Consider the following 14,971-nt stretch of genomic DNA (forward strand, 5'->3'; position numbering starts at 1 on the left):
AATTAAAATCCAATGCGAATAAAACTGTGAAAGGCTGAAAGATTTTCCCTTAAGATCACAAGGACGCCTGCTCTTGCCACTTCCATTCAACATAGTACCGGCAGTCCTAACCAGAGCAATTAGGCAAGAAAAAGAAATAAAAAGCATCCAAATTGAAAAGGAATTAATAAAAATATCTCCATTTCCAGATGACCTGAAAACCCATCACAGACGTAGAATACAGATTCAACAAGAAATAATTAAAACTAATAAACGAATTCAGCAAAGTCGCAAGGTATAAAATCAACATGCAAAAATCATCTGTTTCTACACACTAACAATGAACAATCCAAAATGGAAATTAAGACAACAATTCTATTTAGAATAGCATCAAAAAGAATAAAATACTTAGGAATAAACTTAACCAAGGCAAAAGATCTATCCACTGAGAACTACAAAATGTAGTTAAATGAAATTAAAGAAGAGGCAAATAAACAGAAAGACATCCAGTGTTCATTGTCTGGGAGACTTAAAATTGTCAAGATGTCAATACTACCCAAAGTGATACACAAATTCAAAGCAATCCTTATCAAAACCCCAACAACATTTTTGCAGAAATAGAAAATCTGCACATATTCTCTCTTTTAATAAACTTTAAGGATGAATCACTCCAAGTTACCAACAAACACTTATAATTAAACTATGAAGTAATATATTGAAGATTGCAAATTGAAAGCTACTGTTCAGACACAGAGAGGATCCAACATTTAAAATAGAGTGGCACTGGGTTACTAGAGAGGGAGGGGGGTGAGTTTAAATGGGTGATGGGTATTAAGGAGGGCACTTGTGATGAGCACTGGGTGTTGCAGGTAAGTGATGAATCACTAAATTCTACACCTGAAGCTAATATTACACTCTGTTAACTAACTGGTACTTAAATACTTGAAAAAAGTACTTGTTTTAAAATGAAAAAATAAAATAGAATGGCATCGTCACCAACATTCAGGCTGACAATGGACCAAATTCATGACCTTTTGCATGAGGCAATCACAGGGGAGACTTGGTAAGTCTGTCCTATCAGAAAACAAGTCTGTCACTGCACTTAAAAAGCACACCAAGAGGGGCGCCTGGGTGGCTCAGGTGGTTGAGCAGCCAACTCTTGACCTGGGCTCAGGTCATGATCTCAGGGTCCTGGGATCGAGCCCCGAGTCTGGCTTCATGCTCAGCAGGGAGTCGGCTTGAAGGGTTCTCTCTCTTCCTCTCCTGCTGTTCCTCCCCCGCATGCGTGCATGCTCTCTCTCTCTCCCCCAAATAATCTCTCTCTCTCTCAAATAAATAAACAAATCTTTTTTAAAAAGGCACATTAAGCAGATAGTATCATATCAAAATGATGGGAGGAGTGGCCTTCTCCAGCAAACAGATGCCTGGGTCTCCACAAAACAGCTATCGTCACAAACTAGAACGGTGGTAAGAATGGTTAACTACCATCATCAGATAGTGACAGGTTCAATCTGTTCAAAAACCGTTGACAAGGACCTTAAAAATCATATTGCATATGAAAATCATTTTATGGATAAGAAAATGAGCACCCCAGGAAGAGGTGCCTATGTACGTCAAGGTCACATAACTAGCAGGAGAAGAAACCAGGACTGGAATGTAGGTTTTCAGTGTCTCTTCATTTTCCCTAATGAAACTCCTGGGCTTGAGGCTGGAAGTACACCTTAGTCTGTGGGCAGAAAAAGGTTTCTATGCAAAACAATTTTTCCCCCCCACACCCACTTTATTGAGATATAATTGACATAAAACATTTTATTAGTCTAAGATATACAATGTGATGATTTGATACATGCATATATTACAAAATGATCACCACAGTAAGTTTAGTTATATCCATCCATCCATCCACCACACAGTTACACATTTTTTCTTGTGATGGGAACTTGTAAGATCTATTATCTTACCAACTTTCAAACATACAATACAGTACTGTTAAGTACAGTTACCAAACCGTACATTACATCCCCAGAACTTATTTATTTATAATTGGAAGTTGGTACCTTCTGACCACTTTCCCCCATTTCCCCCACCCTCACCTCAGGCAACCATCATATCTGATCTCTGTTTCTATAAGTTTGGGGGGGTTAGATTCCATATATAAGTAACACCTTATAGTATTTGTCCTTCTCTGCCTGACTTACTTCACTTAGCATAATGCCCTCAAGGCCCATTGTTGTAAATGGCAGAATTCTCTTCTTTTTTATGGCTTACTAATATTCCATTGTGTATATATGCCATGGTTTCTTTATCCATCAGCCACTGATGGGCACTTAGGTTGCTTGTATGTCTTAGCTACTGTAAATAATACAATGAACATGGGGGTGCAGATAGCTCTTCTAGATAGTAACTTCATTTCCTTCGAATATATACCCACCAATGGAATTGCCTGATCATGTGGCAGTTCTATTTTTAATTTTTGGAGGAACCTCCATACTGTTTTCCAAGTGGCTTCACCACGACATTTACAGTAATTCACATTCCCACCAACGGTGCACAAGGATCCCTTTTCTCTATCTCCCCACCAACACTTGTTACCTTTTTGATAACAGCCCTTCTGACACCTATGAGGTAAGCACAACACAATTTCTTGTCGGTTCTTAACTACATCAGTATATGGAAACCAACTCACCCCTACTCTAGGAAAGGAACCTTCTAGGATTACATGGAAGCTTCTAAATGATGCTGGACTTTTTGATAGCGGGCTAGTCCCATCCCAGCCCTAGGGAAAGGGGTTAGGTCTGCCCTGTGCAAGGGAGACTTCCCAACATCGGTTATCCCAGGAAGAGGCACAGCCTGAGATGAGAAATGGGAATGAGCAAGAAAGACTTGGCAGAAAGAAAATGGAAGCGCTTCCTCTTCCAGAGCCTCATCCTCTTGGATCCCCAGACTCTACATTCAGATGTGCTGACAGTCACTTCTGGGAGTGAGAAGTGGTGGTCTTCACAGAAAGTTGGCCTGGTAGGAGGCCTGGTAGGTGGCCTGGTAAGGCTGCATCTAGGCCTGCTCTATCCGGTAGCCAATTTTATAGGACACTCCGGGTTTGTTAAAAGTCATAAATTCAACTTTTATCTGCTTTAGGTAATTAGAGTAGATGAGGAATGGAGTGGAAAATGTGAAAGCAGAGTCTCCAAAGAGCTACCACAGGGCTGGCAGCAATGATTAGCAAGGTCTTCAACGTAAATAGGAACCTTTGAGACAGGAATCCAGGCATGAACGCTAGGCTCACCCAACCAGTAAAGATGGTATCCTTTCTTGATCACAGGAGTTCTGAGGAGGGGGCATTAATTTTTAACGAGGAGACACAATGGGTTTGCTTGCAAATCATCACAGATTAAACACAGATTTCTCAATACCAACAATACAGGCTAATATTCAATGGCTGAGCACTATGACAACCATCCAGAATGTTTACAGTCAGCATCCATTCTGATTGGCCAGAAGCTGGGTGTTAACTAGTTTGAGTCTCACAGCTTCCAACAGTAATGCCTGTCTCCCCACCCTCAGTATCTGCTATTGATTCCTCAGCCTGGGAGAAAATTTCCTTTGTGTTATATGCTTACAGTTTATCCCAGATTCAGGAATGAATAAACATCCTGTTAATAAACTTTAAGCAATAAATCTCATTATCCCCATTTTATAGGCTAGAAAATTGAGGCTCAGAGAAAGAACTCACCCACAGATAGCCAGTGGCAGAGTCTGAATTTTATTCTAAAACAACCAAGTTTTAGAATTATAGAGGAATAATCCCTCGACTTCGAAAATCTACCCTCCTACAAAAGATAACGCTGCAGAGAACAAGAAACTATGGGCCTTGAAGGCAAATGCATCGTTGCCTCATAAAATATTAATATGGAAAAGACTGGTGGTCATAGTATGATTTTAATCCTCCACCCAACTCCCATCCTGCAATCACTGTCAAGCATTACCTAAATACCTAAAACTTTTACATATATCTGTATGACAAAGTATTAGTCTGTTTCTTCAAAGCCCATGGATATGAACTATAAAACCAATTTAAACCTATTTATCAAGAGAAAAACCTCAACGTATGTTCTATTAAAGTTTTGGGAGTCCCTATGCAAATGTCTCATTGGATTAAAATATTACCACCATTTTCAACAAATGACACAATTTAACAGTAGATTTAAGGGGAAAAATCTGAATTTAACAATTTTCCCTCCAGCCATTTCTTTAAGCCTCCAACAAAAACCTCTGTTCTCAGAAATTATTTCTTTTACCTTCTACTCAGAGAACAAATGAAAATGCATCTGAATTAAATTACCAGTGCTGTGGAAACAGTGAGACGCTAAATCAAAACTAGTGATGATGACATGATTTTCTCCAATGATGCCAGATTCCCTAAACACTAACCCATCATCGTGATAACCTTTAAATGCCCTTTCTGTTATGGCTATGCCAGCCATTAGTTGTAATTAAAGTCCGTTTTGTCAAAATCAGCTTATTTTGCTCAATATCTGATTTTTTTTCAGTTACCACTCATTGGTTCTCCTTTCTACTTATTATAATAGATCAGACACTAGTCTAACAGGTCATTTTACTGATACTACATCCACATTAGGTGAATTCATCAAAGGAGTCTGAATGCTGTAAGATTTCTGTTTAAAGACACAGAAGGTCACCAAATTCCCTTAGTAGGGTGGCCATGTAACTTACCATCCACACAAGGACACTTGTGTAGGAAAGGGGGCATTATCGAAAATGGTAAACAGGAAATAGGCAGAGTCAGGGTTGTCCCAGCAAACAGACACATATGGTCACCCAATTTATTAAAGAACCAAATACCAGACTTAAAAACCTAAACTCTTGGGTGCCTGGGTGGCTCAGTCAGGTAAGCCTTCGGCTCAGGTCATGATCCCAGGGTCCTGGGATGGAGTCCTGAGTTGGGCTCCCTGCTCAGTGGGGAGCCTGCTTCTCCCTCTCCCTCTGCCCCTCCCCCTGCTCATGCTCTCTCTTTCTCAAATAAATAAATAAAATCTTTAAAAAAAAAAAAAACCTAAAGTCTTAAAAACTGAAATCAAGATCACGGTGGGAAAGGGGAAGGATGCAGTCTTTCTCAAGCACCCAAACCCAATGGCGTTTCCAGATTCCCTAAACATAGCTCCTCCCACCTTGACTCTTCAAACAGTTTGTACATGTGGGTTAAGTCCAGCACATGTCATTGTGCTCCCTTTACCTACTTATTGGTTTATTTTATTGCCACCCTCACACTCCTCCTTGATATTACCTTAACTTATCCCCCTTCCTGTGAGACTCCTGTCCCCTCTCCTTATTTTACGTTCCATCACTGAGCTAATCAACCAGTTACTGGGTACTCACTACATACCAGGTACTATGCTAAGTACCTCCTACCTAAAATGGGGAATCCAAAGCTGGATATAGTCCTTGCCAGGTAATTGTTCACATTTTTGTTTGCAACACTTTGTTTAAAACTCAATACAGTTTCTCCAACCTCCATTTCTGCATATCCTAAGCAGCTCAAGCCATGAGTACAATTGCAAAGTAGTCTCGTGAACCACCTCTCTGTTTATTTGTAGGTAATTTAGTATATGCACTGATGTAAAAGAATAATAAACTATTTTTTTAGGTGTCAAAATTTCTACATCTTAAAAAACCTTACAAAAGCTCTCCCAGCCAAGACACTGCTTTTGAGGGGAGCAAACACTCTTGCATCCCTATTTCCTCCATCAAGCTGGTGACAAACGGATTCTGTCTTGCCTACCAGTGAACCTCCAGCACCTTGCAGAGTATCTAGCACAAAACAGGCACTCGATAAATGTTTACTGAGCAAATGATGAGGGCCTCATGGTTAACTACTTTTTTCCCGATATGAGCTCAACATTTTTGTTCCATTGATGATCTCTTAAAAAGCAGCGCCTTTGGAGTAACAGGTTCGAGATCAGCCAAAATCCCCAGATCAAATTCCTAGCCATGTAATAGCAATGCAACCCTGCACAAGGTTTCTAATCATTCCCTAGGCTTTATTTTTCTTATGTATAAAATAGCCCTAATCATTCTATATACCTTATTTTTCTTCTCTATTCAATAGAGATAGCACCATCTTGTTGGCAAGGTTTTTGTGGTATTTGTGAAATTTGAAAAACAATTTACGTCGAGGGCCCAGCCGGAACCCGAGAAATGTGTACTGAATAAAGAATAAATTGCTATTCCATTCTATGGCTCCAGATCAAAATGTAACCATCAAAATCTAATTTGCCAAAGCTGATCTTCATTCAAACAACAGATACGCATCAAGAGCTCTAATACACAACTGGAGTCTGTCTGCTGTTGAACATCAAAGGAAAAGCTTAACATCTGCTTTTAAATGCAGGAAAACAACAATTAGTTCAGAAGTAAAAGGGAAGGGTGTACAATCCCATTTTATTTTCCCTACCAAAGCATCCAAGTATTAAAGGCTTACGAGCTTACAGCAGGCTGAAGCTTTTTTTTTTTTTTTTGCAGGAGTCCTAGAGTGGGGGCAGGTAACCCAGGAAAGGGCTTTTAAATTCAGCATTTATTGATAACCCAAGTTTTTCCCCGGCAAGAATGGACAAGGCCAAGTTTGCCCTGTACTTTAAAGCGCAAAGCTAAGCAGGTAAAAACTACAAGAACAAGATTGGGTCTGAAGAGTATTTTGATCCAGCTGGCTTGCTCTTCCCCAGTGATCTCAAATATAAAACCTCAAAGGAGAATAACATCATGAGTCTTTGTGCTGCTTCACACTGATGAAAGAAAATAAACTCTGTGACAGAAAGGCGCACGCTTGTTTTTGCCGTGCAGCACTGTTTTGAGACCCATTCTATTTCACTTCCCCTCAGGCGAAGGAGGGGCCACTGGGAGTAAGAAGATAAGAAGCTACCCAGTGCTCCGCTTCCAGCGCACCTGAATTTAAACAGCCTGCCGAGGCCAGGGGAGCTATTTACAGACCTTGACTTCCTCTTTTCCAGTAACAGGGGCAAGAGACTAGCTAGGAAACTTCCCTGGGGTCTGGTTTCCTTTCTCCCAGGTCACGTATGCTCCTTTCCTGGAAGATGAAAGAAACTCCAGAGTTTTTCAAAGCCCAGAGGCAATGTTGATCTCAAATAACATTTTCATTTTCATTCATTCATTCATTCATTTATTTATTTAGATTTATTTATTTGACAGAGAGAGAGCGCGCACAAGCAGGGGGAGCAGCAGAGGGAGAAGCAGACTCCCTGCTGAGCAGACAGCCCGACATGGGGCTCGATCCCAGGACCCTGGGATCACGACCTGAGCTGAAGCCAGCCACTCAACCAACTGAGCCACACAGGAGTCCCTATTTTCCTTTTTTCAAAAAAGCCATCATTTCCTACTCTCCTTGGGCATACAGAGCATGAAGCAAAGCTTAAACTCCCCCCTTAGAATTCATCACAAAAGTAGATGCAGTCCTTACAGCAAAGGGTCACCCTGGGGCAAACATGGCCTATGATAATGAAATGCCTGATTCCATCCCATAAGCTCACAATTTTGCCCTTCTTTTTTTTTTTTTTAAAGATTTTATTTATTTATTTGAGAGAGAGAATGAGAGACAGAGAGCATGAGAGGGAGGAGGGTCAGAGGGAGAAGCAGACTCCCTGCCGAGCAGGGAGCCCGATGTGGGACTCGATCCAGGGACTCCAGGATCATGACCTGAGCCGAAGGCAGTCGCTTAACCAACTGAGCCACCCAGGCGCCCCAATTTTGCCCTTCTTTACAGAATATCTAAGCAAAAGTGGCTCTCGCCTGAATGCAGATTTTTTTCCCATTAGATTCCCAATGAACCAGGCACATGAACCTATTACCACAGCCTGGTTTCTTAACCATCTTCATTTATAGATGCTTTCCTGCCAAGGGCCACACAGTTCATAAACCAAGAAAGTAGAATGCGTACATAGGTAGTCTGACCCCAGGGCCTCTCATCATCGGCCCTGAACTAGGAAAGCCCTTCTCTTTGTTGTCTGAGTCCAGCTGGGACCAAATGAGAGTGACCATCAGCTCCAGGGTTTCATGTGTTTTTGCAAAAGGAGGTCCTTACCTGCATGAATGGCAGGGTAACATTTTTTTATGGACTCATAAATACCATTTAAGACATCTGAGTGTTAGAGCTGTCACAGCTCTGAAGCAGCAAGCACAGCTTTCAGCTTCCAAATAGGACTCGAAAGAAGTGCAATTTTAGTCTTGGCCTTACTTAGTCTTTGACAGCAAATCACAAATTATTTTTGCAATCAATCTAGATATCAAATAAAATCCACTGACTCCTTTTTAAGTTCTACTTAACTATAACTGCAACTGAGGCTTTACATTATAATAAAAAAATTATTGAATTTTAGGAGACAGAAAAATTTTAAGAGATTATTCATCTTTTTTTTTTTTTAAAGTAGGCTCCACGCCCAGTGCAGAGCCCAACACAGGGCTTGAACTCAGAACCTTGAGATCAAGACCTGAGCTGAGATCAAGAGTCAGACACCCAACCGACTGAGTCATCCAGGCGCCCCAAGAGACTGTTCATCTTATCAACACGTATTTTATTGAGCAAAGAGTTATGAAAGACAAAAACAAAAAAATGAATGACACTGATCCCAGTCCTCAGAATCTTCCCATCTCGTGAATTAAACAAAACATTGTGTAAATAACTGTGACCCAATTCAAGTTAAAAACAATAAAAAATAAAATCAGAAAATCTTATCAGAGAGATTCAGGTAGGGTATTAAGGGAGTTCAACATATAGAAAAGATTACTCCTAAACATAGCACAGTCGTTAAGAGCATAAACATGAGAGTCACATAGACCCAGGTTCGAGTCTTAATGATACCCCTCCCTAGCTGGGTGAAATTAGACAAGTTATTTAACTTCCCTGAGCCTCATTTACAAAATCTTTAAAATGGGACAATAACATCTACCTCTCAGAACTGATACAGGATTAAGGCAAATAAAATCTTAAAACCCTTACTACAGCTCCTAGCACACTCTCAAGTTAACTTGAGTGGCTTCCAGTCCCAGACCTACTAGTTCTCCGTCCCCCGTGTCTAGTTCTCTCTCTTACCAATGCCCCTTAACCAGTCTGTCCAAGGCCCTGCCAAATCCTATTATCAAATCTTATGTATGTATGTATGTATTTATAGAGAGGGCAGAGGCAAGAGGGAGAGAGAATCCCAAATAGGCTCCATGCCCAGCGTGGAGCCTGACATGGGGCTCAATCTCACAATCCAGAGATCATGACTTCAGCCAAAATCAAGAGCCAGACGCTTAATTGCCTGAGCCACAAGACGCTCCTATCAACCCTCCTTTAAAGATGAGGAAATAGAGTTTGAGAATGGGGAACATGCCCAATGTCATATAGTTAGTAAACAGACCACCATGTCCACCTCCAGACTCCTAGGCCTTAGGGTACATGGTTATTTCTTTGTGTAATCTCTTCTATTATTTTAAAAGCAATTAAAAGGCAAGTAGAGCATTTGGTTATGCAAATTTTAAAAGGTACCCTCTCTAGGCAGGCCCAGACCCAAGAGCACACAGTTTGTGAGTAACGTGGCAGATGGTTATTAGTCCCCACCACTCACCATTCACACATTCCCTTCTGCAGTGAACAATCTGCACGACCTCACATGGCGGCCCTGGGGCTCCAGTCTCGTTTTCTCTTTTTCAGTCTACATTCCACATTGCCACCCAGGTGATTTTTGTAAAACTCCCATCTAATTATGAACTTTCTTCTACCTTAAAATTTTTATGGCTATATATTACTTAGAAACCCCAAGCCTCTAGCATGGCACACATGTGACCCTCCTCACTCTGGCACCAATGCTTTTCAAATCTCAGAGCCAACTCTGCTCTCCACCATGTCCCACACCCCAGCCGCAGTAGAGCTCTCGCCACTCCCGGAAAATGCCACGAGCTTCCATTCCTCTGCACCTCAGCACGTGCTTTTCCTACTATGACCTCCAACTCCTCCCTGTCTTATAACGCCCACAAGATTTATCTCAGGGACAGCTCTTCCATGCAATAAAGACATTTCCTGATTCCTCAGCTGAAATGACTGCTCCTTCCTCAGCAAACCCAAGGCATCTGTGAGTCTACTAGCTCCCCACCACCTCGAAGGAGTCAGGAGGATATTGCATGGGCTTTGACGTTAGATGGGTCAGAGTCAGAATCCTAACTCAAACATTTTCTAGCTGAGTGAGTGTGGGCAAGTTACCTTCCTCCCTAAATTTCAATAATCCCTACCCCAAGAATTACTGGGAAAATCAAATGGCTCCATGCTATGTCTTTCACACTTGCTCAGGCACTAAAGCCACTCTATGGGCAGAATGCATGAAATCTCAGTACATTCAATTGTATCACGTGAACTAAGAATTACTCCAGGAGAAGAAAGTATGACTACATTACATGTATACAGGTTTTCAAGCATAAAAAATATATATGTTTTTACAATTATTGCTCAAAGTTTATCAACTAAATGCTTTAACCCTTTTTTTTCCATTTATTAATTTAACTTAACAAGTAGTCACAGGTATTAGAAGTTTAAGAAAATATAATGGAAGAAAAAAACCTAAAGATTAGAAAATTCTATTTATAATTTATTTTGGAGGGAATGGGTCAGAAAGGACCATTACTGAATTTTCGTAATCAAAGACCTCATCTAAGAGCATCCATCCCACAGCTTGTCACATGGTATAGGCTGAATAAATGTTATTTGAATCTGAATTTGAAACTCAAATTATGTTCCTCGAAAGCAAGGGCATATCTACTCATCTCTGAATAGGGAGCTCCTAGCACAGTGGTTGGTACATAGTAGTTGCACACCGAATGCTGATTTAATAAATGAACTTAAAATTGAGAAAGTATGCAAAGGGCTAGAAAACATTTTGCAACTCCAATTAATTTCGATTGCAATTTACTCCAATAAATTCTAGTCCAAAGTCTTTGAAATGCTCCTCCCTTTGTACCCATCACCTCATTTGAGAAATTTAGAGTTTCTCGGGAGGGAGAAATATGTAGGTGGAATTCTTCCTTCGGCACAGAAATATTGATGAAGACAGCAAAGCAGGAGGAACGTGTCACCTGCACTCTTGGTAGTATAACAAAGGGACCAAAGAAGACACAGTGCTTTATACACCATACCTGTCAGACAGTGACAGAGTTTTGAATACCCATCTAGTCCCACGAGCCTCCTATTCAGAACACGTCTGGTTACAGTAAGCACTGTAGAGAGTACAGAAGGCGAATCCTAGTCTATTCTCTGTTTGCAGATGGAAAATTCACACTCTGTATTTCACATATGTATTCTCCTTTGTAACAGAAAGCCACGATGGCCTCAAATTAAACAAAAAGCTAAGATCCGATTGTTTTACTTTCACTAAAAATCATATTGTAGATAAATATTTGTTAGCATGGGGATTCATTATTTATTGTTAAGTGGAAAAAGACAGGATACCAAACAGTTTGAAGAACAGAATCCTCTTTCAGTACTGACATAAAAAGAAACGTATGCACATGTTCAGTAGAACAGTAAGAGAGAAGCTATTTTTTACTTCTTTTAAAATAATCCATGGCTAATTTTTCAAAAGGGCATCTATACTTTATAAGCATTACAGACTCAAGTGTCCAGAAGTCCACCTTAAATAATTAAATAAAATGCAAATGCAATTAAGAAAAAATAAAATTAGAGGATGCAAAGATGCTGAAAAGAAGTGTGGAGGTTCTTTCGGGTTCTGGCTTTTTCCTAAAATTGTGCTTGCCTCGCTCCTAAAGAAATCACTGATACACTTAAGTACCCACTCCAGTTTTCAAAGTATGGTCAGAAACATTTCCCTATGACTTTTGTCACTGTCAGAAAGGACGTCCTTCCTTCTCCCCTGCCCTGCCTCTCCCTTAATGTTGCCTTCCACCTAACCAGTTCCTTCAGGACTGGATTTATACAGAGCATACTTATGCATTATAACCTTCTTTTTTTCTTTCTTTTTTTTAACCTAAAGGTAAATTATGCACAGCCTTCTGTGCATATAAATATTCACCTATACCATCAGTTTTAGGAAGCAGGGATCTTTTTGCCCTGGTCCCTCTGGTAACACAGGGGTTGTCTTTAGCTTATTATTGTGACCAGAGTTCCTACAGATGTCTTGCCTCTACAAAATGGAAATACAACTTTTACAACAATGGCACAAAGGGAGTATTTTGGTACAGGGAAGGAAAATACCTCAGCAGAGACTACATTAAATTTTAAAGAGATGCTAAATTATTTTAAAGACCGTTTCAGTAGCTTACCTTCTGGAGGGCTAAGTTATATTTCCAATCTAAACATCAAATACCTGGATCCTGAAGCCCACAAAATTAATCTTTTGCCCTTTTCATTCCACTTCTGTGGCTAGACTAATGACTTCCAACATAATCCTCTTTCAAATACCGTTCCAAGAAGGAATAATAACTATACCACATAGGATTTCCTTTATGTTAAGGTTAATATGTGAATATAAAATTCAACTAAATAAATTGCTATCATTTTTTAAAATGCCACTGACAATAGCATTTCACTACTGCAAATATTTCACTGTAACATTAAAAAACTTTTTGGAGAAAATTTACAAAGTCCTTGCTTTCAATGAATTTATATCGACAGCCCTCAGAAATTATATTTGTGGTGTGTGTATATTCTTTGTGTATAATGTTCTTTCAGTACAAATATCTTATATAACCTAAAAAGGCTTCATAATTCATGACCCTTACCTTATTATAAGTATTATATAATAATACACAATTTAATTATAAGCAAATTTATAGTGTGTACAATATAACAATGAAATCTGATCTTACTATTTAATACTTCTGTGGAACTTCTAGAGCAGAGTTCTCTTCTGCCTTATTTTGTTTTAGACACATTTTAACTAGCTTATTTGTACAGTCAGAAATGTAGAAGAACTGTAAGACAAAAGGCATACAAAGTTTAGGAAACTCCCTAGGAATTTTATGGACAAACGGTTCCTATTGTCAATGATATTGTTTCTGGAACATGCCAGAAAAAAACGATTTGTGTGTGTCTGTCTGTGTGTGTGTGTGTGTGTGTGTGTGTGTGTGAATGTACATGTGTATGTTTTGTTTTGCTTACGTTCTTATGGGCCATTCATACTCCCACGTAAATTCTACAATAAAGCAGATTGACTTTATTATCTTCAAGGCCCATTTTACCTTTTCAAAAAGATCAGGGAATAAAACTGAACTTTATGGACCCAATCAATTTTTTCTAAAAGATAGCAAAACCATTCACACATGTCTTAATTAGAATATCTCGAAGTACCAACAAAAAGCTATAAAACAATAAAACTGACAGACACATCCATTCTTCTAAGACCAAGCTATATGAGGGACATATTGAACAAATGATTACACATTTTGTTTTCCTTTCCAGACAAGAAAAGAGCCAAATGGATTTCATTCTTACTCTAAAAATTCAGAACCAAAGAGTCTATCTAAAAATCTAAAATACTTGAAGCTCAGAAAACTGGACTCACTTTTCTGGCACACCATAGTATAATGCTTTACCTTTATAATTTAATTTGTCTACTGCACACCTGATAAAAGGTTTATCACAATCTTGGGGACTCAGTTTATGAAACCCAAAAGACTTGGCACAATGCAGTCTTCTATTTATTAATTAATTAATTAATTTATTTATTTATTTATTTTTTAAAAAGGTCTCTTGAGTTCCTTTCCATTTTTCAAATCCGTAAGAGCATATAAAACTTACAAAGCCAGGAAAGAATAAAAGTAGAAAAGCCACAGACCCACACTGTTAACTTTCTGAGAGAAGTATAACAAGAATTTTTTTTAAAAAGCAAGTTAGAAAATTACTTACTTTTTTCCCAGGTCTTTGGTACAGAGCTCAGAAGGCAAATTCCCTTTTCCCACAAAGTCTTGTTAGTTAATAGCAATCACTCAATGAGGTCAAGCAGCCCAAATATCTAAAAACTGTGCAGAGACAAAAAGTTAAAATTCAAAGTCAGCTCGGAAATTAAAAATCAAGACACCCCCTTGCTATTCAGGGTCTCTCTGCATAATTAGAATACACATTTCATTGGAATATCTAAATGATGAGCCATGTTAGTTACTTTTCTTTCAGAACAATACTAATAAGGCCTGCTAAATCAAGATGGTATTTTGATCCATTGTCTTATTAAAACCACTAAAGGAGGATCCAGCAAAGGCTTCTTGGCAACCATTCACGGTAAAACTGTCCTTCTCGGGGAGTCATAAAAAATAACCGAGGGAGGATCTGGGCTTCTAATTATACTGTGGCTTGGGAGGGACGGTCTTCCGAAGTCACACTTGCCTGCTCCACCTTCCAAAGACAAGCTCATCTCACAAGCACAGAAATGGTTGTAAGTAGAAATGCACAGTAACAACCGAAAGAAAATCACCAACAACTTGTAAGCAACCTTCTCGTGGTTTCATTTAAGCACGCTTCACTTTTGCAGGTGGGACTGAGAAGTGAGTTGTTTTTTTCTAATCAAAGAGAAAATCCGAAAATTCTATACTATAATATCCTCATTTGAAACCGAAGTTTCTTCCCCAACAATCTCACAAATGAATACATAGGTAATAATTCACGAGATGACAAAGTTTGAGTAGGTAAAACAGATGCCACAGGTAAACCGTAACTGAAAGTCGGCACGCCGCCACCTACCCCCAGGGCCTTATGCTAGATGTAATTTTAAGCACAATAAACTCATTTAAAAGCCACAAGAGACTGAGAAATAGGTCAATTAGAAGGAGGCAGGAAGCAATGTTACAGGAGACAGTCATAGCTGAAAAACAGAATCCCACAAACAACAACAGGCATCACTTATTATTATTATTATTATTATTATTATTGTCATTATGAATGCCAACACTTAACACGATGCTCACTCGTATGCCAGATTCTTCT

General features: G+C 39.3%; 1 protein-coding gene across 16 annotated transcripts in view; it reads right to left on the reverse strand.

Annotated features, from left to right (window-relative positions):
* APBB2 (amyloid beta precursor protein binding family B member 2) overlaps positions 1-14,971 on the reverse strand; it is a 355,485-nt gene that overhangs the window by 239,098 nt on the left and 101,416 nt on the right. For 12 of the 16 annotated variants that reach the window (XM_073891567.1, XM_073891573.1, XM_073891564.1 and 9 more), the window contains one exon: positions 13,901-14,013. The exons of 2 other annotated variants lie outside the window; for them this stretch is intronic. The gene's annotated coding sequence lies outside the window, so the exon portion shown is untranslated. Of the gene's footprint in view, positions 1-6,981; positions 7,079-13,900; positions 14,014-14,971 lie in introns of all 16 variants that reach the window. 2 more of the 16 variants (XM_073891572.1, XM_073891570.1) reach the window with 1 other exon arrangement.

This window comes from Callorhinus ursinus, unplaced genomic scaffold, assembly GCF_003265705.2.
Source record: "Callorhinus ursinus isolate GAN/ISIS: 27379988/994484 unplaced genomic scaffold, GSC_fseal_2.0 scaffold4, whole genome shotgun sequence".
Taxonomy (NCBI): Eukaryota; Metazoa; Chordata; class Mammalia; order Carnivora; family Otariidae; genus Callorhinus; species Callorhinus ursinus.